This window comes from Rattus norvegicus, chromosome 10 (genome assembly GCF_036323735.1).
Source record: "Rattus norvegicus strain BN/NHsdMcwi chromosome 10, GRCr8, whole genome shotgun sequence".
NCBI lineage: Eukaryota > Metazoa > Chordata > Mammalia > Rodentia > Muridae > Rattus > Rattus norvegicus.
The window spans coordinates 25962453-25987385 of record NC_086028.1 but is presented as its reverse complement, the minus strand read 5'-3'; the positions used below and the strand labels follow the sequence as shown (position 1 = coordinate 25987385).

Sequence of the window (24933 nt, the reverse complement as noted above, 5' to 3'; positions counted from 1 at the left end):
ACCACGTGTGTCTTTTGTGACTCAGTTACCTCACTCAGGATGATATTTTCTAATTCCATCCATTTCATGAAGTCGTTGTTTTTAATAACTGAGTAGTATTCCATTTTATAATCATCTTTCAAAAGCTGAATCCTCCCTAAATCCCCCTCTGTGGCTTTCTGTAAAAGGTAGAGTACAGAGCATTATAGATCAGCACACTTACCATGGGAGTGAAGGAGACAGAAGAGAGATGACAGTTGGAGATAGGGAAAATTGTTCTCAGGATCCTGTCATGATCTATATATGACATTATACAGTCCCCAAAGTGAACCTTAGTGTAAGTTATAAACTATAGTTCACAATATCAATACAAAGAACAATACAAATTCATCAGTTTCAAAAAATGAACCCTATTGATAAAAAATGCTAATTACAGGCAAAATAAGGACAAGAAGAATGCTCATTCCTTCATTCTGCTCCAAACTTTGTCTCCATATCACCTCTTAGAAGGAATGGCCACTCAGAGTCTGGTCCAAATACAGCCACCAAACCCAGACAATATTGCTGATGTCAAGAAGTGTATGCTGATAAGAGCCTGATATAGCTGTCTCCTGAGAGACTCTACCAGAGCATGACAAACACAGAGGCAAATGCTCACAGCCAACCGTGAACTGAGAGCAGAGTCCCCATTGGAGGAGTTAGAGAGAAGAAAGGAACTGAAGGGGCTTGCAACCCCATTAAAACATCAATACAAGCCAACCAGAGCTCTCAGAAATTAAATCACCACCCAAAGAGTACACACGGACAGACCCATGACTCCAGCTGCATATGTAGCAGAGGATGTCCTTGTTGTGCACCCACGGGAGGAGAAGCCCTTGGTCCTGCCAAAGCTGGACACCCCAGTGTAGGGGAATGTCAGGGAAGGAAGACAGGAAGGGGTGGGTGGCTGGTCAGGGACACCCTCACAGAAGAAGGGGAGGGGAAATGGGATAGGGTGTTTATGGACAAGAAACCAGGAAAAGGGATAACATTTGAAATGTAATAAAAAAATATCCAATAAAAAGTTAAGAACAAAAAGAAGACTATATAGGAAACTCTGTGCACTGTCTGTTCAATTTATAGGTAAATCTGAAGCTCTGCATAATGGCGAGAGGAGCAAGCAAAAACAGCCAACACACTACTTTGTCCTGTGAGCTGTGATCTATTGATTCCTATCTAAAGAATGGAAACATGTAAAAGCATGTGGGATGTGTCAGATTTATAGTCATGTTTGTGAATCTCCTTTGAGAAAAATCCACTCAATATGCCTTTTAATTTTTTTTGTTTAGAAAAGTAGCCTCAAAAGAACACTCTTGACAGTCAGCATTCATATCAGACTTATCCACTATACCATATACATTTCAATAATACGACTGCATCCTTTGGGAGATCTCTTTACAACCCAGGAGAGTCCCTGACCTGAAGAGCTTTATCTCAAGTAAAGCAAACTTTGAAGATATTTTACCCAGATGGGAATATTCCCCCATGTGATAATACTGTTATGACTTTTTTAATAGTCTCATTGTAATTTTGACTTCTTTGGTTCTCAACTGTTATATAACCATTATTAGCATGGAATATAAAAAAATTCTAATGTGTTTTAGAAAATATGATAAAATTAAACTTCATATTATTTTTAAAAAGATGCATGAATTTTAATGTTTGAGTATTTTGTCTGCATATACTCATATGTACCATTTACATGGCTTGTGCCCGTGGAGGCCAGAAGAGGGTATCAGATTCTATTGAACTATGGTTAGATATTGTGAGTCGCCATATGGTTACTAGGAATTTGTCCCAGGTCCTCTGGAAGGCCAACCACTGTTCTTAGATGCTGAACCACCTCTCCAGTACAAACTTCTCATTCTTGATAATTTCACACAACAGGAATGTTTATTGCATTTTCAGATATGAATGAAGTTTTTATTCAATATAATATTCATATTCTTGGTAATCATGTCATAACCAATTTTAATTTTTTATAACAACAGCATAGTATATCTTATATACCTGGTGGCAATACCATAACCTAGTTTATTTTCTTGGTAAAAATACCATAGCCTAGTTTATATTCTTGATAACAATACCATAGTCTATTGTATACACTAAGTAACACTACCATAGCCTATTTTATTTTCTTAGTAAAAATATCATAATAGAAAATCATATATTCAATGGTATCATCATTGTTCTAGATGTTAAATTGTTTTCCCTATGTTTCAAAATTTTTGCAAAGAAAATGTAACTGAAGTCATGAATATAGTGAATAATAGATGACATAATGTCTATAAAAGTAGAGCTGTCCTTTTTGAAAAGTTGGCTTTTTACTCTAAAATTGAACTGATAATGTGTTGCCAGTCAAGAACAAGAAAGTTAGCTAGCTCAGCATTCTTCCACTGCGAAATGATGTCAGATGTACAAAAGCCTTTATTTCTTTAGGGCCATATTCTGAGAACTGTTACAAGCTTATTTCTTTTATTTTTATGTCACTTTCAATGAAGAATACCATCCCTCAAAATGATAAAATAATAGAAAGTCAACCAGTTTGCTTAAGGATCATATTGTTTAGCCTCTAGGAGTAGGATACCCAAGTGAAAATGAAAGACTTAATTTCTCAACATCTGTATATATCAGCTAATTTCTTTCTATAAAAGACTAGAAATATTTATCATCTCACTTTCTGTAAGTATACCAATTAGCACTTGAAATGAGATCGTGCTGTGGTGGTGATATGTGGCTCAATGAGTGAGTGTTTATCAAAAATATGTGAGCCCCTAAGTTTCATATGGAGATAAGGAAAGAGTGAGAAAGTCTCTCTCTCTCTCTCTCTCTCTCTCTCTCTCTTTCTCTCTCTCTCTCTCTCTCTCTCTCTCTCTCTCTCACACACACACACACACACACACATGCACGCGAAGGGGTCAGGGGTGAGTAGGGACTATAGAAAAGGGAGATATGAAAATAGCAAAAAAAAAAAACGGAGAGAGAAAGAAAGAGAGAATGAGAATTATCTTTTAAATAGAAGCAGCCACATTATGAATTTCCTTAATCTGCTCTTAAGGAAGTATATTCTTTAGAATAGTAACAGAGAGATCACCTACACCAGGTATTTGCTCATACAATGACACAATGTTGTCATATTAAAAAGAAACACATGAATACCTCAAGGTGAAATATATTAAGAGAGGCCTCCATGCCATATAACCGCACTATGTCCCAACAGTTCTTCATTCTGCTTTTTAAGTGTGGGAGGAAGGCAAGTACAAATCAGAGCTTGCAAGGCGAATCTTGGCTTGGTATTTTGCTAATTTAATGTTCAGCATCTGGTCTACCTGCTGCTCTGCATGAGCCTTGGTAATCTGACACTGATCGTGGAACACTGATAGCAAAATAATGAGTCAACTTCAGATTGAAATTCCTTGCTGGTGCTAGCATCATTCAAGCTTATTAAAACCAGTCAGTAATAACTAACCAAACTTTTGCTTTTGAACTATTTTAACAGATGGCTGTTATAGATCTTCATAAGCTCACACATAGTGATCATTTGCATTTTCTTGTCTTCGTAGTAAATAATTGCCAAGGATCGGATCTTCACTTGTATTCCCCTTGTGATAACTCTCCAAATTGAAATTTCAGCCTCGATGTTTTCCACTTTATGGCAGCAAGATCAGAAACAGAAATAATTAAATGTGGACTAGAGGCTTATACAGTTTCCAACCTACACCTTGGAAACCCAAGTTGCCTTAGGAAAACTCTCCATTTCTTCAACTGTAAAATATGAGATCTTTGTGTTTGCCAAAGCAAGCATCTGCTTATATAAGACAGTTTTTAAGCTATAAAAAAAATCTGAGGCAAGGGTGTAACATTTTTAATAGCTGCAAGGCCTTTTAATAGGTGCAAATAGATAAACAATTATAATAAAGTCATACTTCTGAGGTAGGTGCAGTATAAGACCAAGCTTGTTAATGTCTCAGCACAATATAAAAGCCATTCTAAATCTGGGAAGCTTTGCTAAGAGGACTGACTAGTCTGATGTGCTACACTTCACCCACATAGAACTGAGTCCAATTATTAAATACTTTCCTCTTCTTTGTCTAACATAGTCTACCTCCAGAAATAATCAAAATATTTACTCTTATCAACAGTGCCTCCTTTAAATAAAGAATAATCACCGCTGTATAAAAGAAAGATGATGTCTTCATATTTAACAGAAACATAAAAGCCTATATTCTAGACATGTAGTCAATTTCTTATAATTTTCATTTGTTCCAAAAAGAAAAATATCAAGTGTCAAATCCAAGAGTAGTACTTATCATTTGAAGAAATAACCAAACTAGATAGCATATAACTAGCTTCATAATTAAACAGCCACTCAGTAATACTATAACCAAAACTGCCCAGTAAAGTTCTTAATTGAATCATAGATCCTGTGCTTCTTAGGTTCCAAGAAAAAGCAAAGTTACACTGTTGCACTCAATGCTTTACATTAACTGACCTAATACTGACTTCAATGATGTGTCTTTTTCCTGCTCTGTATTGATCTATTTTGCTCTGACTCCTGGTTTGGTCATCTGACTTATCCGGTCATTGAGGTATCAGTCAATGTGTTCCAAAGAGAACACAAACTTGAGAACACATTCTGAGTTTTTCATAATGCCTAACACAACTGAGCTGTTTTACTCCCAGAACCTTGCCGCCACCAAGTAAGGAAGACTAAGGCATTCTGAAAACAAATTTTGAGCAGTTCTGGATAAATTTAAACTCTTCAATCTAAATCCATCCTGATCTAAATTGTTATTTCCAAAATTACAAATGTAGGACCTAAGACAGTTCAGGCAAACTACAGCCTGTACTGACATGATCACTGTATCAGCCTATAGACTCACTCAAAAAAATGTGCCTGTCTTTTAGATACTTTTTCATTTTGCAGTTGTTATAGTTGGCAATAGTTAATAATTAGTACACTTAATTCTCTTCTTAAAATCTTTCCAAAATCATATTAATCAACTAATATTTTGCAAATTATTCTGAGTATGTGGAAACTTAAATGATGTAAAATTTAACACAGCCTGAAATTTGCCAAGCCAGAAATGTCCTCCTTATTTTCTTGCTACTGCCAATAGTCGTTTTCCATACATCTAAATCTCTACTACATGTTTTTCAGTCCATTTTAAAAACATTTATGGGGAATGCACATGCACACACACGCACACACACACACACACACACACACACACACACCATGGTGCTTGTGAAGGCTAGAGGTAACTTTTTATTATTATTATTCTCTATGTATTGAGCAAAAAACTAACAGAACAGGGAGGAAAATAAGTAACTTTTCAAAAGTGATGATCTTTACCAGATCACAAGCTAGAATGAGTTTTCCACTAGAGTCAGTTCTCAAAAATTATCAAGATGTGCAAAAGCAAGATTCACATGATGAAGTCTGGATTATATAATGAGGATATTGTGAAAACAAATCAAGGCTGCAGACAAAGCATCTAAAAATATTGTTGCAGTTATACCTTGGACACAACGATGGTCTTCTACAAAAGTAGATCTTACATACAAACAAAGAAAGAACATGAGACTATATCCTGAGGCATACCAGAAGATCTGGTGCACTCAGAGCATTTGGTAAGCACCCTCCCAAATGCCCCTGGGTGCCCAGGAGACCCAGATACCCATCACACACCAAACCCCCCACTGGTGAATACCAATCCCTTTCTGCCTGGTTCTTTCTACTAGCTAGTCTGTTCCCTGGAAGACACCATATCCTGAGGCATACCAGAAGAACCACTGTTCTCAGAGCATTTGAAACCACATCCTGAAGCATCCCAGGAAATCTGCTGTTCCCAGGACACCACAGCTTGAAGGCATCCTAGGAGTTCCTGGGCAACTGGGCAACCCAACTGACACCACAGTCTGAAGACCTTCCAGGGGCTCTGTGGCACGGAATGCTATTGACCCAAAAGACTGAAAGCCGCCCTGGTATTTGGCTACAAACAGGGAAACAGAAACCATAGGCCAAAGGCCATCCTGAAGAACAACATCACACAGGACAACAGTTTGACTGCTCCTCGGAAGATCCAACTGTCTGAAGCCCTCCCAGAAGATCTACTGCAGCCAGGGTAACAGATGAGCAACTTCTCTGCCCCACCTTCTACTTGGAAAGCCCCACAGGAGATCTTCTATAGTAAGGGCTACAGGCCTACCATGAGAGCTGTTGTAACCCAGGGACAAAAGAGGCAGACTCAAGAGTCACTGAGACCAGCAAACACCAAAGAAAACAATATGACAAGAGGCAAGTGCAAGAGCATAAGTAACAGAAGCCAATATATATATGGGCAACATCAGAACCCAGTTCTCCCACTACAACAAGCCCTGAATACATCAACACACCTGAAAATCAGGAAGCTAACCTAAAATCCTATCTCATGAAGATAATAAAGTTCTTTAAGGAGAATATAAATAACTCACTGAAAGAAATACAGGAAAACACAGGTAAACAGGTAGAAACCCTTGAAGAGGAAACAAATAAATCCCTTAAAGAAAATACAGGAAAAACACAATTAAACAGATGAAGGAATTACATAAAGTGGTCCAAGAATTAAAAGTGGAAGTAAAAACAATAAAGAAAACAAAAATGGAGACAAACATGGAAATGGAAAACCTAGTAACAAAGGTCAGGAATAACAGATGTAAGTATCTCCAACAGACTACAAAAATAGAAGAGAGAATCTCAGGTGAAGAAGATACCTTAGAAGAGACTGACACAACTGACAAACAAAATTCAAAACATGAAAAACACCTAACCCAAAATATCCAGGAAATTCAAGACATAATGAAAAGATCAAATCTAATGCAAAAGTAGACCTGTCAGAATTACACCAGACTTCTCAACAGAGACTATGAAAGCCAGAAGCACCTGGACAGAGGTCTTGGAGACCCTAAGAACATAAATGCCAGCCCTGGCCATTATACCCAGCAAAACTCTCAACAACATAGATGGAGAAACCAAAATATTACAGGACAAAACTAAATTGAAACACTATCTACCTACCCATCCAGCTCTACAGAGGAACCCAGAAGGAAAACTCCAAAACAAAAAAAGTACCAACAACAAAGAAAAGACAAGATATTAACACAACAAAACCAAAAGGAGAGAACCACAAACACATAAATCCGCATATAAAAAAATATAACAGGAAACAACAGTCATCTGTCTTTAATATCTCTCAATATTAATAGACTCAGCTCACCTATTAAAAACCATAATCTACCCAGTATAGGGGAATGCAGGGGGAGGGGTGGGAGGTGGATGGGGAGGGGAACACCCTTATAGAAGAAGGGGAGTGGGAGGGATGGGGGCTTATGTCCTGGAAACCAGGAACAACATTTGAAATGTTAAAAAAAAAAAAAAAAAAAAAAAAAAAAAAAAAAGCTAACAGACTGGATACGCAAGAAGCACACCTCAATAACAAAGACAGACACTATCTCAGTATAAAAGGATGGAAAAAATCTTCCAAGCAAATGGTCCCAAGAAACAAGTTGGAGCTGCCATCCTAATAACCAGTAAAATAGACTTTCAACCAAAAATTATCAAGTGTGATGAGAAAAAACACTTCATATTCATCAAAGGGAAAATCCACTAAGGGAAAGTCTCGATTCTAAACATCTATGTCCCAAATGCAAGGACACCCACATTCATAAAAAGAAACTTTAATAAAGCTCAAAACATACATTGAACTCCACACAGTAAAAGTGGGAGACTTCAAAACCCCACTCTCACCAATGGACAGGTCATTGAAACAGAAAGTAAACAGAGACATAGTGAAACTAATAGAGGTTATCAACCAAATGGATTTTACAGATATCTATAGAGCATTGCACCCTAAAACAAAAGAATACACCTTTTTCTTAGCACCTCATGGTACATTCTCCAAAATTGATCATATAATTGGTCACAAAACAACGCTTAACCAATACAGTAAGATTGAGATAATCGCATGCATCCTATCAGACCACCATGGCCTAAGGCTGGTCATCCATAACAGCAAAAGCAACAGAAAGCCCACATATACATGGAAAATGAACAACACTCTACTCAATGATAATTTGGTCTGGGAAGAAATAATGAAAGAAATTAAAGACTTCCTGGAATTTAATGAAAATGTTGACACATCATACCCAAATTTATAGGACAAAATGAAAGCAGTGTTAAGAGGAAAATTTGTAGCACTAAGTGCCCAGGTAAAGAAACTGGAGAGATCTTACAGTAGCAACTTTACAGCACACCTGAGAGCCCTAGAACAAAAAGAAGCAAGCTCACCCAAGAGGAGTAGGAGGCAGGAAATAGTCAAACTTGGGGCTGAAATCAATCAAATAGAAACAAAGAGAACAATACAAAGAATCAACAATGCCAAAAGCTGATTCTTTGACAGAATCAGCAAGTTAGATAATCCCTAGCCAAACTAACTAAAGGGCCCAGAGGCAGTTTTAAAATTCACAAAATCAGAAATGAAAAGAGATGTAAGAACAGAAACACAGGAAATTCAAAGAATCAACAGATCCTACTACAAAAGCCTATACTAAACAAAACTGGAAAATCCAGATGAAATGGATGATTTTCTAGACAGATACGACATACCAAAGTTAAATCAAGAGCAGGTAAACTATTTAAACAGGATGATATCTCATAAGAAAATAGAAGAAATCATTAAAAACCTCCCAACTAAAAAAGCACAGGGCCAGAGGAATTTAGTGCAGAATTTTACAAGTCCTTCACAGAAGATCTGATACCAATATTCCTCAAACTATTCCATAAAATAGAAACAAAAGGAGCATTACCTAATTCAGCCTATGAAGCCACAATTACTCTAAACCACACAAGGACTCAGTCAAAAAATAGCACTTCAGACCAATCTGGCTTATGAATATTGATGAAAAAATACTCAATAAAATTCTTGCAAACTGAATCCAACAACACATCAAAACCATCATTCACCATGATCAAGTAGACTTCATGCCAAGGATACAAGGATAGTTCAATATACAAAAATCCATTAATGTAATCCACTACATTAACAAAGTCAAAGAAAAAGACACATGATCAACTCCTGAGATGCAGAAAAATCATTTAAAAAAATACAACACCCCTTCATGTTAAAAGGATTGGAGAGATCAGGAATTTAAGACCCATACCTAAACATAATAAAAGCAATTTACTGCAAACTAATAGCCAATACCAAATTAAATGAAGAGATGCTTGAAACAATCCCATTAAAATCTGGGACAAGACAAGTAAGCCCACTCTCCCCATACCTATTCAATATAGTACTCGAAGTGCTAGCTAGAACAATAAGATAACAGAGAGAGATCAAGGGGATACAAATTGGTAAAGAAGAAATAAAGGTATCACTATTTGCAGATGATATGATAGTATACATAAACAGCCTCAAAAATTCTACCAGAGAACTTCTCTAGAGAATTCTACCAGAGTTGATAAACAACTTCAGCAGAGTGGCCAGATATAAAATTTATTCAAATAAATCAGTGGCCTTCTTTTATATAAATGATAAATAGGCTGAGAAAGAAATTAGGGAAACAATTCTCTTCACTGTAGCCACAAATAATATAAAATATTTTGGGGTAACTCTAACCAAACTAGTGAAAGATCTGTATGACAATAAGTTCAAGTCTCTCAAGAAAGAAATTGAGGACAATCTCAGAAAATGGAGAGATCTCCCAGGTTCATGGATTGGCAGAATTAACATTGGCCATCCTACCAAAGGCAATGTACAAATTCAATGCAATCCCCATCAAAACCCAACACAATTCTTCAAAGACATGGAAAGAGCAATTCTCAAATTCATCTGGAAAGGAAAAAAAAGAAAAGAAAAAAGAAAACAAACCAAAACAGAATAGCAAAAACAATTCTTAACAACAAATAACAGACTCAAAGACCCTAGATGAAATGCCCTACAGTGTGGAGAGGGAACTTGTACAACCCACCTCCAGCAGAAAGACAGGGCATAAAGTTTGGGATGGAGTTGCTAGCTCACAGACAAAACTCTGACCCACAATTGTTCCTGTCTGAAAGAACTGTAGGGATGGAAATGGAGAAGAGCCTGAGGAAAGTAAGGTCCAGAAACAGGCTCAAAGTGGGTTCCAGCTCAAGGGGGAGGCCCTGAGACCTGACACTATTACTGAGACTATGGGGCACTCACAAAAAGGGACCTATAATGACAGCCCTCCGAAGGAAGAACGCAACAAGCAGCTGAGAGAATCAGATGCAGATATTTGCACCCAACCAATGAACAGAAGCTGCTGACTCCTCTGGTTGAATTAGGGGAAAGCTGGAGGAAGCTGAGGAGGAAGGCAACCGTGTAAGAGAACCAGGATTCTCAGTTAACCTGGACCCTCAAGATCTCTCAGACACTGGATCACCAATCAGGCAGCATAGACCAGCTGATATGAGGCCCCCAACACATATACAGCAGAGAACTAATGAGTCTGGGTTCAGTCAGAGAAGATGCACCTAACCCTCAAGAGACTGGAGGCCCCAGGGAGTTTAAAGTGTAATGAGTGGGGTAGGTGGGGTGTGTCATCCTTGTGAAGACAGGGTGGGCAGGGAGGAGGTGTGGGATGTGGAACCGTCGGAGGGTGGACTGGGATGGAAATAATATCTGGAGTGTAAAAATAAATAAACAAACAACAGCAAAGCTTTCAGCTGAAGGCAGCAGTCCTTTTAAAGGGACATCCCTGGCAGTCCAATGAGTAGTAAATTTAAGTATATTAATCTCACAACAATGCTGAAGAATGTGATGTCGCAATCAGTGGAGTCTTCCTCAACTAAGATTGCCTCACGTTCCCCAACCTCGTCCACCTCTACTTTCCCTGAAGGCTCCTCTCATAATTAACGTTGCCCAAACTGCTGCTGTACTTTCTACTAGGAGGATTATAAATCTGTCTGGCAAAACCTTTTGGTCGTCCTGCAGCTTTCTTAGGTTGTAAACCTGAACTTTTTAGTGACACTGGTTCTCTTTTGCCCAATCTCAACTCTCTCTCCAGGTTTCCAGGACAATGTTACTATGCTCTTTGTTGGGGGGAGGGCGGTAATGGGGGAGGATGGGGAAGGGAACACTCATATAGAAGGGGAGGGGGAGGGGTTAGGGGGATGTTGGCCGGAAACCGGGAAGGGGAATAACAATCGAAATGTAAATAAGAAATACTCAAGTTAATAAAGATAAAAACAAATTTAAAAAAAAGGAGGAATGTGGAAGAGATCCTTGATTAAAACATTGATATTGTTGGTTATTTTCAGTGCAACAACTTGGATCTCGGTTCTCTCTTTTTAAGGCCTGGAGAGCCTTTTTGCCCTGGAGAGACAAACGAAGTTGTCTGGTATAAAGCTGAAGGCCCCGTGCAAAGCACTGCAGCCTAATTTTCACATCCTTGAGCTTTTCCTCATTCAGTTTGACTGTTGGGAAGTCTGGAAGTTTTCAGCCCAACTGACGAAAACTACAATAAGCTCTCCACATAACCGAACTCCAGCTTGGACTCTGCATCCCCAGCCTTCTCTCCATTTTCTGCTTCTTCTGGAGGGAGAGGCATATACTCCAGTAACTTATCAACAGTTTTCTTAAATGTGTTTCTAGTTTTCCATGCTACCACAAAACGAACTCATCTCTGCCAACAACTTTAATGCCTCCAACTGTGTATCAAGACCTTTCACTTCGGTAGCTAGGGTAGTGAGATCATGGAGAACTCGCTAACAGAAATGTGTCACAAGTCTTGTAGAATGGACATTTTTAGAGAGGAGAGGCACAGCCTGACCCATGCTCTGTAGCCTGTCCACACAGTCAGAGTCTGAGGGGCTGAAGGTCTGCTCCAGGTCAGCCTGTTCTGCCACCAGCTCTAACCAGATGCTGCCTTCCACTCACTGTCTGTAAGCTTTTTACCTCACACAGTATCTTCATGAACAAAACAAACTCTTCACCGGTCTCATGTTCTAGGTCCTTTCTGGATTCAGGGGGTGTGAGCTCCTCCACTTCCTTAGTTAACAAACACTTCATCTGGGAGCATCTTAAAGTTTGTGGACAGGAATTTAACTGCTTGATCTCTAACAAATGTCTTCTCCTTGAAGAATCTGACTAAACAAGGCACTAATGTTCCTTTTACGTCCATCTTAAATATACTTAACAGAGCATTGTTCACCAAATTAAATTCTGCAGAGCCATCGGTCTGCAGAAGCTGGGTCAGTATATCTGCTACTCTTGGAAGGTTTTTCTCCTGTGGCAAACTGAGGCAGCTCTTTAATTGCTTGACTCTTCATCCTCACAGAGGTCTAACTGCATTGATAGCAGAATCAGACAGCACTGGAAAATGCTTAAAGAATTTTGGTATAAACTGAGCTGCTAATTGTTTTTCTTTGGTGCTGCCGTTCATGCCATCCAGTATCACTTGGTAGGCATCTTTATACTGCCCCATTGCTTGGTGGCATCAGCGAGGATGCTGTAGTTGGGGTACAGCTTCTCCACCTTCGGCATGCAGAGCGCCAAGTTTGCCCACCACGTTTTTGGTACCACAGCGGTGGTATTTAAGCCATTGACCACACTATTATCTAGAGACAGCATTCAGAAATTAAGTCTCTCCTTATATCAAGTAGGTCCTGAGGATCAAATGTATTTATAAGACATCAACTGCACAAAAACAACTGACTGGAGTCCAAATGCCCTTTCCTTACTTCCTTCTCCTATTCTGGTATACATAGCAGTGGCTAGAAAAATGAGAGTCTCTATTTGTCAGCCTTCTTTGCAGCAAGAGATGGCCAGAAAGCACAGATCTTGTAATGACAGAGGAGCAGAAGTTCAGGGGATTCTCTGTTTTCATCACATAAAGAAAAAGAAAAATTGAATTGCAGCCACACTAACAATGATATTACAGGTCATTTAATCGATTCCAGTAGCCATCTCCCTCCATGTATCTTGTGATGGGAGAAAAAAATAAGATTCCAACTGTAATCATTACTCTTGGCCAAGTGTTTCATTGCTTCAACTTCCTTTTGTTTTTTTTAAGATTTATTTTTATTTTCTTTATGTGTGTGCTTGCCGCATGTACAGTGGTGCCTGCAAAGGCCAGAGAGAGGTGTCATATCCTCTGGAGGTGAACTTGCAAGCTGTTGTAAAACATGCAAAATGGGTATTAAGAACAGAACTCGAATCCTCTGGAAGAGCAGCAAGCACTCTTAACTGCTGCGCCATCTCTCCAACTACTCGATACTTCAGTTTCTAATCATGACTAATAAAAGTCCCAACCTTGTGCTGTTAATCAAGCTAATACCGTCTATGTCCCTGTAGCCGATATCAGACATTGTGTGAGTAATAGCACATTTTCTAAACATAAATCTTGGACTTCAAGTTCATAAAAACAGATCCTTCTAAAATAAGGTCAATTGTTGATTGCAGATTAGTCAGTCCCATATGTAGAAATTGTCTCCTATGAACTATGCTATTTAAGTGTCAAGAAAATCAGAATTAATACATGCATTTCCAAGTGATTGCTTGTCACTTGGCTACCAGGTAAATATGAAGTAACAGAGAGCAAGACTAATACCTACTTAAAAGGCGTAAAACTTTCAGAAAAATAACTCCCCCAAAAGCAGGGCTCCTATCCATCCTTTTACTTCTAAAGCTCTGCTGTCCTCAAGTTGCTCCTAATTTAGAGAATGTTAGGCCTACTACAATGATTCACTGTGAAATTGCGTTTGGAAGCAACTGAAGTAAAATTGCCTTCCCAGATTTTTGTATCATAGAGAAAAAAAAAACCTGCTTTGAAGGTAGATAAACAATTCTGAGTCTAAGCACCTAGGGTGATTTTTCATGCTGTCTTTGAAGTTTCCCTTCATATATCAGAGGGAAGCTGCAGTAAAGTGCTTGGTACAGACAATGAAATGTATTAGATGTTCATTAAACTTTTAGTAATTGGTCTTTTTGTGTAGTGCCTCGTATAATTTTAAGCATCCCTTCATAAACTCAGGGAAAGAAACACCACAGTCTGTTCAGCCTGGTTCATATTTAAGTCCAAATGACACTGGTCACAAACAAAGTAATTTTTAATAATCTATAATTGCTAAGAATGGCAATATTGTGGTGAGGGCAGCCATTGATCTTGATGTGATGTCTGACCAGGCTGAAAAAATACAGACTATATTCCCAAGTTCATCAACAGCTAGCTGAGTAAACAGCAGAGATCCCCAATTAGGTGTTTGTTACACCTGCATATAATCTTAATAAGGTGTCGATGTGGTGTTCTCTTAGCCTTCACATTATTTGTAAATGTTAGATTAAGCAAGGAGGCTGTGGTCCATTTGTCAGCCTTTGCTTCCAAATGTTCACCACCAGTGAGAAGTGAGCTCATGCATCATCCTTCATATTCACTTCCTCTCAGCAACTTGTTCAGCAGGTTTTGGAGGACTTCCTGCATGGTAGGCATGTGAGATGCAAAGGTTAACAAGAGAAGGCACCTGCCCCCATCATGAGCATTCAATAACCTCTAAAGTTGGCCTTTGAACAAACATGATAGTCAATTAGTCCATTGTAGAGGCTGTGGGAAAGAAATGTTCTACAGCTCAAGATGCTTATTAATATCAAAGTTTCGCCCCTCCCCTGACTTCCAGAAGAAAATGTCTCTAAGCAAATACAGTACTGGAGGAATGGAAGTTGCAGACAAGTTATCTAGACTTTACTGAACTAAGATGATGAACACAAGCAGAGAAAACACAGAGTTATGGATCTTTTAGTGTCTCGGAGCCTGGTTCTGAATTTCCATAGCTCTTTTCCATGAAAGGATTCTGGTAGGCAACCTGAAAGTTTGTCTCATGCTCCTACAAGGAAAGTAGGTTCATCAAGAACAGGAGTTCCAACTAATCCCTAGTAAACCGAAAGCTCCATGCCCAACAGTGGACATTTTATGTGTAGCTACTTTGCAAATACTGAGTGACCAGAAACAAGTGATTAATCTAAACATTCAAATAAATAAATGTGATGCTACATCATGGGGCAGTGCCACTGGTTGAGCAATAAATTTACCATGGAACAAAAAACAGATGTTGACAAAAACTCTTTCCAGAAATCATCTCACATCTTGACCCTTGAACTATAATATAGTTCCAAGTTGTATCTACATGGGGAGGAACCAAGGAGGAACTAGCATTTCCAACAATAGGGGAGGAGATAATGTGGAGGGAATAAGGAAATGATGGGTGGGTAAGTTTTCCAGGCACGTAAAAAAGATCAAGCAAACTTGATATGGGTAGGAGTGAGAAAAGACAGAAAAGTTGAAAAGAAACTTAAATTTAAATCAGCTATGGAACCCTTTTGTGCCTGATTAAAAACCAGCAGAAAAAGAAGCGATATCAAAGACAATGGTGAGGGCTCATAATCCCAGGCCAAAGCAGGCATATCACGAATCTGTAGAGTGAGACCTTGACTCCAAAGTGGGGAGGCAAAAAAAAATAAAAACAAGTCATTGAAGCTCAATTTTTTTCATGAAAGAATTTATTTTAACTCACTATGGATGATAAAAAGAGAAATGGTATATCAAAAAATGTCCATACTTTGACTTCTCTGAAAAACTTAGATGCAAAAAAAATCGTGGAAGCTCAGTCCAATGGCTTTCTGAAAGGAACACGTGCTCCAGGTAAGTGCAGGCCCTGCCCAATCCCCTTCCCTCATCTTTGGTCTTTCAATAGGACTTGGAACACAAATTTTCTTGTTGTTGTTGTTGTTGTGGTGGTGGTGGTGGTGGTGGTGGTGGTGGTGGTGGTGGTGGTGGTGGTTGTCATTGTTTAACTCTGAGCTTAATAACAGAAAGAAGCACATATTTTAATAGGACACTAATGAAGATCAAGTTAGTTAAAGTTCCAATGGAGTGTAGAACAAGGGACCCACATACATTTTGCCCAAACTAGCAGAATAATACTAATAGTTTAAAATCCATGCCATTCAAGAAGTTTTAATATTTAACTGTATTTATTTTTGTGTGATTTCATGTATAGACATGTGTGCAGACTTGTATGTGAAAGTCAGAAGACAATGAATGGGAGTCAGTTCTGTCTTTACACCATCTTGGCTCTGGAGATAAAGCTCAAGGAGTCATCTCAGTAGCAGGACTTTTACCTGCTGAGCCATTCTGCTTAGCCCAGAAGTGAAACAACAAATAAAATGAACGCCCTGAAACTTAAGTTTTCCATTATCCAACTCTCTTTTTTTTGTTTTGTAAAGAGAATTTTAATGTCATGTAGCCCACTTCTAAGAAGCTATCGACAATAAATTTGATTCAGATGAACACTGCTAAATAATTAAAATAAATCAATAAACTAAGAACAACTAAAAAGTAAAAAAAAAAAATCTTTCTTGTAATGTGCATTAAACACCTAGCTCTGCTCGAATGGGTTAAATAAAATTTTATCCTAAATATGTGCTGTTTTCATTCACTTCCACTTGTGTTTTGCTGTGGTTTATGCCTTTGCCTGATGGAAATTAACTTTGTCCTCAAGTCTGACAAAAACTGAGTTTAATAATATGACATGCATCATTACAGTCCATTAAATTAAAAACAAATTAATACTTTATCCTCAAGTGACTCTTACTTTAATCCAGAAGCTCTTATTGCAGGAGATTTATTAAAGGGCCCCGAAGTTGGATTGGTTTAATTTAACTGTTCTTTATTAAGTTTACTGGTCAACGCTTTTTGAGACTTTTCCAGTTTGTGTACCTAGGATGTAAAAGGATGTGATGTGGTTGATGGAATTGAAGTTGTGAAATCCTTTAAAGCAAAACATTGGTAACATGGAATTGTGAGCAGTTCGATCTCACACAGTCATGATGAATGACCCCAAAGGACCTGAAAATGATTGACAAGGGGAAGGGAGACTTCAGATAACTGAGCACTTTCTGCATTTCAGATGGCAGTTAAAGCTTTCCATTTATTATAGACATTTATAAAGCAGTTAGATAAATATATGAGATGCTGATCCTTAATTTAATAGAGGTCTACAAACATTTACTATTGTTGTAAGACCCCCGAAGTGGCAGTACCTCAGGAGTGCCACCCACAGAGCACGGATTGACAAAGTGACTGCTGCAATAGCATGAGGGTATAAGGTTTTTAATCCATGTACGCGGGGTTGCTCATCCACGCAGGGAGAGGCAACCCCGGACCCAAAAATCACATAACTTTTATTAGTTACAGAGGGCAGACTTCAGCAACAGGATTAGCTAGCCTATTCTCATTGGTGGTACACAGGACAAAGGATCTGCTCGAGGGGCTGTTCTCAGCTCAATTAGTCACTTTCCTCATCTAGCCCTACACCTTGCCTTGGAGAATCACTGGGAAAGGGCTAAGTTGACACACCCCTTAGAGGTGGGGTGAAACTGGTTGGTCGGGCAGGGTCAGGATGACGTCTTGCGGTTGTTCTCTGAATTTACCACAGGGAGGGGTAGGGGGTCTTTCCGAGAACAGTTGTATTTGTTTTGTCTTGATTAGCTTAGTCAGAATTGCCTCAGTATCTTGATCACCAATACTTTATCATCTCACTGGGCATCCTGACATCAGATGTATCTCTCAGAAAGTCACAAGCTTGTCATAGGCATTCTGACCCCCAGATGTATTCCTCAGTACCTTGTTTTCACAGCTTTGCTTTTTCACATCTATGAAACTTTATTTCTTCACTATCACACTATAAATGCCACCTGACTTTGAACCCAAGACTTCCCTACTTCCAAGGGTATGCTTTGCGAGAAAAAGAAAGAGAGCTAGCAGATCAAGAGTTTTTCATATAAATTTAGGCCCAGTAATACAAACCCAGCATGTAGGAGGCTGAGACAGGAGGATGACTGTAAAGCCATACTGAACTTCACGAAGAGCCCATGATTGAAAAAGAAAGAATATTTTTAAAGAGAAAAGCTTACTAAGCACTATTTAATCCTGCTGAATGGCAGCCACTAATCTCAGCTTGAGAACCTAAAGTTAGAGGTACACTCCTGGGAGGGAAAGCTCACTATGGGATGGCACTATAAAGTTCTCTAAAATCTTTGTATGTCCTCTGCAGAGAGCAGTGCTGTATGTCAAAAACCATGTCAGGAAGTCTGGACCATTCCTATGATGCCCATGATTCAACATTTTAAATATATATAATAGATAGATAAATAGAGAGAGGGGGGGGAGGGACAGAGGGAGAGAAAGGCAATGAATAGCCTCATAACTTACCCATCTTCACCAGCACTCTAAAGCAGATTGTATACACTGGTAAATCTTGTAAAAAGAAATCCTATAACCAAAGAACACCAGTTCCTGGTTGCTTCAATATTTCACCAGGTTTCAGGAAATGCTGTAAATTAGCCCTACTAAACACTCAATTCATTTACCTGGGTATGTGGGTAGGTGAAAGATAAAATAAGGCTGAAACAGATTAAAGGAACAATCAAACAAGATGGACATGGTGGCAGCTTGAAGCAGCAAGGTGACAAGCTGCAGCACTTGCAGATGCAGCTGCACAGCGAGACCAAGGAAGCAGCTACTGGGTAGGACTCTGCACAGACCTCGAAGAGGAGGCAAGGTCTTAACACAAAAAAGAAAAGAAAAAATTCAATTAAGTGAAATTTAAAAGAGCTGCTTCTCCTTAATGGCTTCGCATCACCTGTGGATTCACACAGTTACAAACCTACCTTCAAATTTTACTTCCTGCCCACTAGGAGAGGAAAAGGAAAGAAAGAATAAATGAGTGGAAGGAAGGAAGGAAGGAAGGAAGGAAGGAAGGAAGGAAGGAAGGAAGGAAGGAAGGAAGGAAGGAAGGAAGGAAAAAACTCAGAAAATAATATCTTCAGCAAACTGAGCTACTAGCAATATCACTTATCAGAATTTTAAATGGAAACATTATTTTACTTGATGGCAGTGGCCCAGAGAGAGCACATTTACAGAGTCTCGATACCTATTTTCTATACAGATTTCACAATTTTCCCTTATTACAATAGCCTGTGCAGGAAGTACGACCTCCTTCTCCGTACATTTCCAACTCCTTGAGGGAATGTTACAATTAATTTTATACAGCCTACTGTTCTTTCCTTTAAATAACAGCTCGTTGCCTTTATGAAGCAGATTACATATTTCACTAAAATTTCCATTTTATTCTTTTATCTGACTATCATTGTCTCATGAGGTGGAGCTAGATGGCACCATCCCAATTTTATAGATAAAGGCATAAAAGGAATCGTTTTATCAAACCACACAGCTATTCAGAGACATGAGAACTTAAATTTTCTGATATAAGGAATACAATCCAAATTTTTCATTTATTTGTTTTCAAAAGAGAAAAGAAAGAAAGACAATGGCCATTTACAGATTACCTTCTTAAGTTGACTCTCCCTAAAGCATGGGTTAAGAATATATTGTCTGGGGGGGGGGGAACATACCATTTAGCCTGGGTAACTTTTAAAAGAATAATATAGCAAATTACTAAAGGAACTGACCTAACAGTGGTAGAAGTTCATTTCTGTGTCTCCTAGGTTCAATTTTAGCTAGTAAAATGGTATGTTGACAGAATTTTGTAAGGACAAAATAAAGGCCATTGCTCTAGACTGAATTCATATTGATCACTTCACCCATAGTGAGATGGTATTTAGAGTAAAGGTCGTTGTTATTAACCACTGTTACATTAGATGAGGGAAGGGCTCTCGTGGTAGAATTGGTGCAGTTAAAAAGAGAGGTGGGGAGACACCACATGCAAGAAAGAAAGCCATATGAGGACGTAAGCATGAAGATGACTCACAAGGAACTTGACCATGCTAGTAGCCTGATCTCAGCCTTCCAGACACCAGAACTATGAGAAAGTAACAGCTGTTACGTAAGCCAGCCCGTCTACAATATTCTTTATATACACTGAACAGATGGAGAGAATCGCATAATTGCACAGGTGTTACATGTGGTCTCAATAGACACAGCTTAGCAACAATTCCTTGCTCAAGTTGAGTCTGATGTAATTTGAAAACGGTGGATTTGAAGCTCAGATAATAAACCATCTTTACTGTCTTCGAAAGGAGACTCTACTGAAAATCCAGCTCCTGAAATTCTACCTTTAAGTAATATATCAAAACAAGGTTAAAATATGCATATATACACATATTCATATTCATATTCGTATTTGTATTCATATACATATACATATATGCATATGCATATACATATATACATATACATATGCATATACATATACATATACATATACATATACATATACACATACACATACACATACACATACACATACACATACACATACACATTCACATACACATACATATACATATACATATACATATGTGTGTTAGAAACTTGGCAAGTGGTATTCACTTAGTCCATTCAATAACTGTACACAATGGTACTTCATATGGCAGTCCTTCTCTTTGTCTTAGTTAGAGTTTCCATGCTATGAAGAGACACCAAGAACAAGGCAACTCTTATACAGGACAGCATTTAATTGGGGCCAGTTTATAGGTTCAGAGGTTCCATCCATTATCTTCATCAGAGGAAGCAGGGCAGTATCCACACAGACATGGTGCTGGAGAAGGAACCAAGAGTTCTACATCTTGATCCAAAGGCAGTCATGAGAGGACTGTCTTCCAGGCAGCTGGGAGAAGGGTCTCAAAGCCCATACCCAAAGTGACACGTTTTCTCCAACGAGGCCATACCGACTCCAAAAATGCTGTACCTCCTATTAGTGTCACTCCCTATTTGTTTTCTAAACCTCCCAGTAGATTCCTGAAGAATGCCTACTCTTATAATTTTTGGTCATTTCTATACTACTGAGCACATTCTGTATCCTGTGGCCACAGTGCTCATGGCTTGAGATGAGTCAGCAGAACCAGAATGAATTTCTTCCTTGTTCTTTCTAATTTCACAGATGGACTAGCTCTACCAGAGATCTTATTAACTTCAGTGTCCAACTGTTCGTTTACTTGTTACACTAAACCTTTTCATTCAAAGGAAATGCTTTACAGCTTCCCTCTAGGATATCCAAATTGCCAGCAACATTGTTATTGTCCTTCAGGAGCACTACTAAGTCCAATAAAAAAGGATGATTTCTTGAGGCCAGTCACTGCACTATCGTTGCAATTGACTTGATAACTGAACCAGCTTTAGCTTATTCCTGAGCAATGTATAAAGTGTAGACCTACTGGGTAAAGTACGGATTCATGTAGTAGATAGGATGGAGGAGAAGGAGAAGAGATTTTTGTCCACATGGTCAGAATGGTAGGTAAGTTAACATTTATGCTGATTTCTGGAATTTGCTATTCAACTTGTCAGACACATTTGACAACTGAATCACATGAAACAGAAAAAAAGCAATAACACCAAGGAGTTATGAATACTGTGCACTCCAAAACAAAGACAAAACATTGAAAAGAGAGTTGGGACATCTTAGAGACATGCTGAGAAATAAAACCTTAACTATAAAAGTTATAAAACTAGAGATGGTATTTGCCCCAAAGGAAAATAAAGTTATTAGAAGATGGTCATTATCAGAGGACTATCAAGTTCTAAACAAGAGGAAGCATTATATACTACTGTGTAGTATTAAAGTGTATATATATAAAACCCTCCTTGGAATGCTAACAGCATGGTTCAGTCAAGAAAGAGACCTAAGTTTGATCCTTGAAATTCACATTTCAAAATCAAATACACACACACACACACACACACACACACACACACACACACACACACACACCTGTCTAGGGTCTAGCAAACATTGTTGGCTAATATAGCATCCACTTTTGTTCAAGATGAAGGATAAATATATTTGTCACACAGGAACTGTTTGATTTCAAACCACTCAGTATAGTTCAGGGAAGACATAGCTTTATTTCATTTTCCATCAATCTCACTATAAAAAAAATAAGAAGGCTACCACAACACACAAAAAACAAATGCTCCTACTCTATGGCTGTAGGTATAATAGATCAAGGACTGCAGAGCAAAGAAAGAAAATGGTTCTTTTTATATTATATACTTTAATATGTGATTTTTGATCCCATAATTTATTCCACATGGGCCAGGGATTTATGTCTGGTCCCTACATAAGTCATCTGAAGTTGAATCAGGAGATGAAGAGTAGAATATAAGAATAACATAGCCGAAAGGGTGTCTTACTCTTGTGCTGAAAAATAAAGCAATCCACTGAAGGTAGTTGTGGGAAAAATGAAAAAAATGAATGCATTTTTAGGCAGAATTTTACTATGTATCCTAAGCTGGCTTAAAACTCCTTTCTCCTGTCTCTACCTCCTAAATACTGAGAATATAAACATGTATCCAGCTTAAATGTAGTCCCATGCAAAATTTAATTAGGTCTTTTATTCCAACTATAAGGCAATAAACAAATGGAAATAAATAAATAGGCATGATTCCAATGATCAGGAACCCATATCAAATTTTAAGCCCAAATCAAATTCCTCTTTAAAGATATTTATGAGACTGTACCAACCTTTGTGTCAAAATAATAATGACATTCATTTCCAAGCAAGGTTACTAAAAATGCTTTATATTAAGAATTAAAAATGTAATTGTTACAGTCTGTTGTCTGACAAAGTTTTTGGAATTATAAAAGCAATCAACTTTTGACTCCAAACAAATTAATGAATCTCTAAAGTTAAAGAATATTCATATTTACATATCTTTGTAATTCAAATCAAAGGTAATACAAAACAAGAATGTCTGTTTAAATAAGTACAACATTTTTAAAAGAGGAAATACAAATATTTTGCAGCTTCAGCTTCTGCAGATATTTAATAACCAAGTAGGGTTTGTTGTTGTTTTAGCTATCTTGACCTTTTGTTCTGAATCTACTGATAATAAAGAAATGGAAACAAACACATTCTTCTATTAGATTTCAGCAAATTGCATCAAGTACACAGAGATGTGTGATTCTGATGTGGTTTTTTTTTTTTTTGCAGCATTCCATTTAAAATTCACCAACTATCAAGAAAAATAAAATCCTATCTACAATAGCACCTTCTAGAAGAGTGAAGTTCGTTTCTACAGTAACATTCAATAGATCACAGATTAGAAAATCTCCATAGTGTTTCCTATTTGTTGCTACTAATCTATATGTGTGGAAGCACGATATTTATAAAAATAAACAGAAAATTTTGTGTTTCTCCATGGGACAGTTAGATATCAGAAAACTGCAATGACAGAGCATTATATTTAATTTTTGTTCCTTTTAATTAATGGGATTTGTTCTCTGTCAACTCATACATGTATCCATTAAATACTCATTACTCGCCTGTCCCATCCTCTGTTAGCACTCTCCCATCACTGTCTACCCAATCTACTGCCCCACTAATCTTTCTCAACTTCCTGTCTATGTCTGTTTCATTGTGTGACTCACTGAGTTTAGCCAAGGCTCTTATATTCCCACTGGTTTTAGAGCCACTCATCAGAGCCTGGTGGGTACACAACTGAAGACGATAGCTTCTTCCTCTTCCCAGAATCCATCAATATCCAACACCTCAGCAATAGAGTATAAGATCCTTTGAATACTTTTCTGCTCCCAGTATTTTTCTTTTCTATTTTCTGTATTCCATTTCCCTTTCCTTAAAATACTTCCTTTATGAATATCCTTTTCCCATATTACTGTCTCCCTGGGTACTGCAGGTTATACAAGCAAAACTAAAGAGTCAAAGCTAGGCCCCATCAATGAGAGAGAATGCGTGGCCTGGTTAACCTTTCCTAATCTGAACATCCTGTGGTCATTAGTGTGGGTTATAATACACATACTATTAAAAAGTCTCTAATACAAGGAAGGAAGCCAATTGAAGGAGCCTCCTAAGAAATATATATTGGCTTTGCTTCTTTAGTCTTTTTGCATTTATCTGTCCGACGTGTGCCCATTTCCAGACCATTCTTCAGCATCCATTTTCTAGGAAAGCAACTGTGTAAAGTAGTCAAGGTAAGAAGAGGATTAAGGTCAAGCGGAGCAGGGTGAGTCCCTTTTCATCATTTATTATTGTAAGATCTATGGTGACTCAGTTAATTCCTCAGTTCTTGCCTTCTACATATATACAGATAGATAGATAGATAGATAGATAGATAGATAGATAGATAGATAGATAGATAGATAGATATAGATATAGATATAGATATAGATATAGATATAGATATAGATATAGATATAGATATAGATATAGATATAGATATAAATATATCACCTTTTAGGGCATAGTGCAGATTAACTGACATAACATTACTTGACACAAAATAGAAACTCATCAATGGCAGCCCCTGTTGACAAAAAAAATAATTTTTTGAAGAACACACAATTGTTATGTATTATATACTATATATTATTGCTTTTATAAAACAGTAATTATTTTCCATGTCTTGCTACCTACTCTCAATAAAGACTGACATCCATGAGAATGGTGTGTTTACTTTATATTTTCATATAAATTTGAATCATTAGACCTATTAGGCGCTAAACAACTTCCTATAAATGGAAATGAACAAAATAATTGGCTCCAAATCAATAATCCTTTCTCAGATCCAGAACGATGTCACTCTTTATACTACCTTATGTGTTTGAAGCGTGTGAAACAGATTGCCCTCTGAAACCTTCCACAGATAAAAGAGGCAGTTGTTTAGAGTGAAAAGACTCTGCAGTGGATTTTTAGCTGGCAGAACACTTTAAACTCTTCAAGGTACTGAGTTCACGTCTACCGTTACCGGGCAGCTATTGCATTTTAGTTCTGACAGCAATCAGCATAGAAGAAATAGGCTGCAGTGTTCTTTGAGAAATTTCATCAGAACTTTTAGTTCTGAGCTCCAACCCCCGCCACATCAATTTACATTGGGAAGGTT

The 24933-nt window shown here is 37.9% G+C and overlaps 1 protein-coding gene and 1 pseudogene across 1 annotated transcript in view; one reads left to right on the top strand and one right to left on the bottom strand.

Moving 5' to 3' along the window:
- LOC134480667 (glyceraldehyde-3-phosphate dehydrogenase-like) overlaps nt 1-24933 on the top strand; it is a 904186-nt gene that overhangs the window by 612300 nt on the left and 266953 nt on the right. The window lies entirely within an intron of this gene.
- Api5-ps2 (apoptosis inhibitor 5, pseudogene 2) lies at nt 10906-12566 on the bottom strand (annotated as a pseudogene).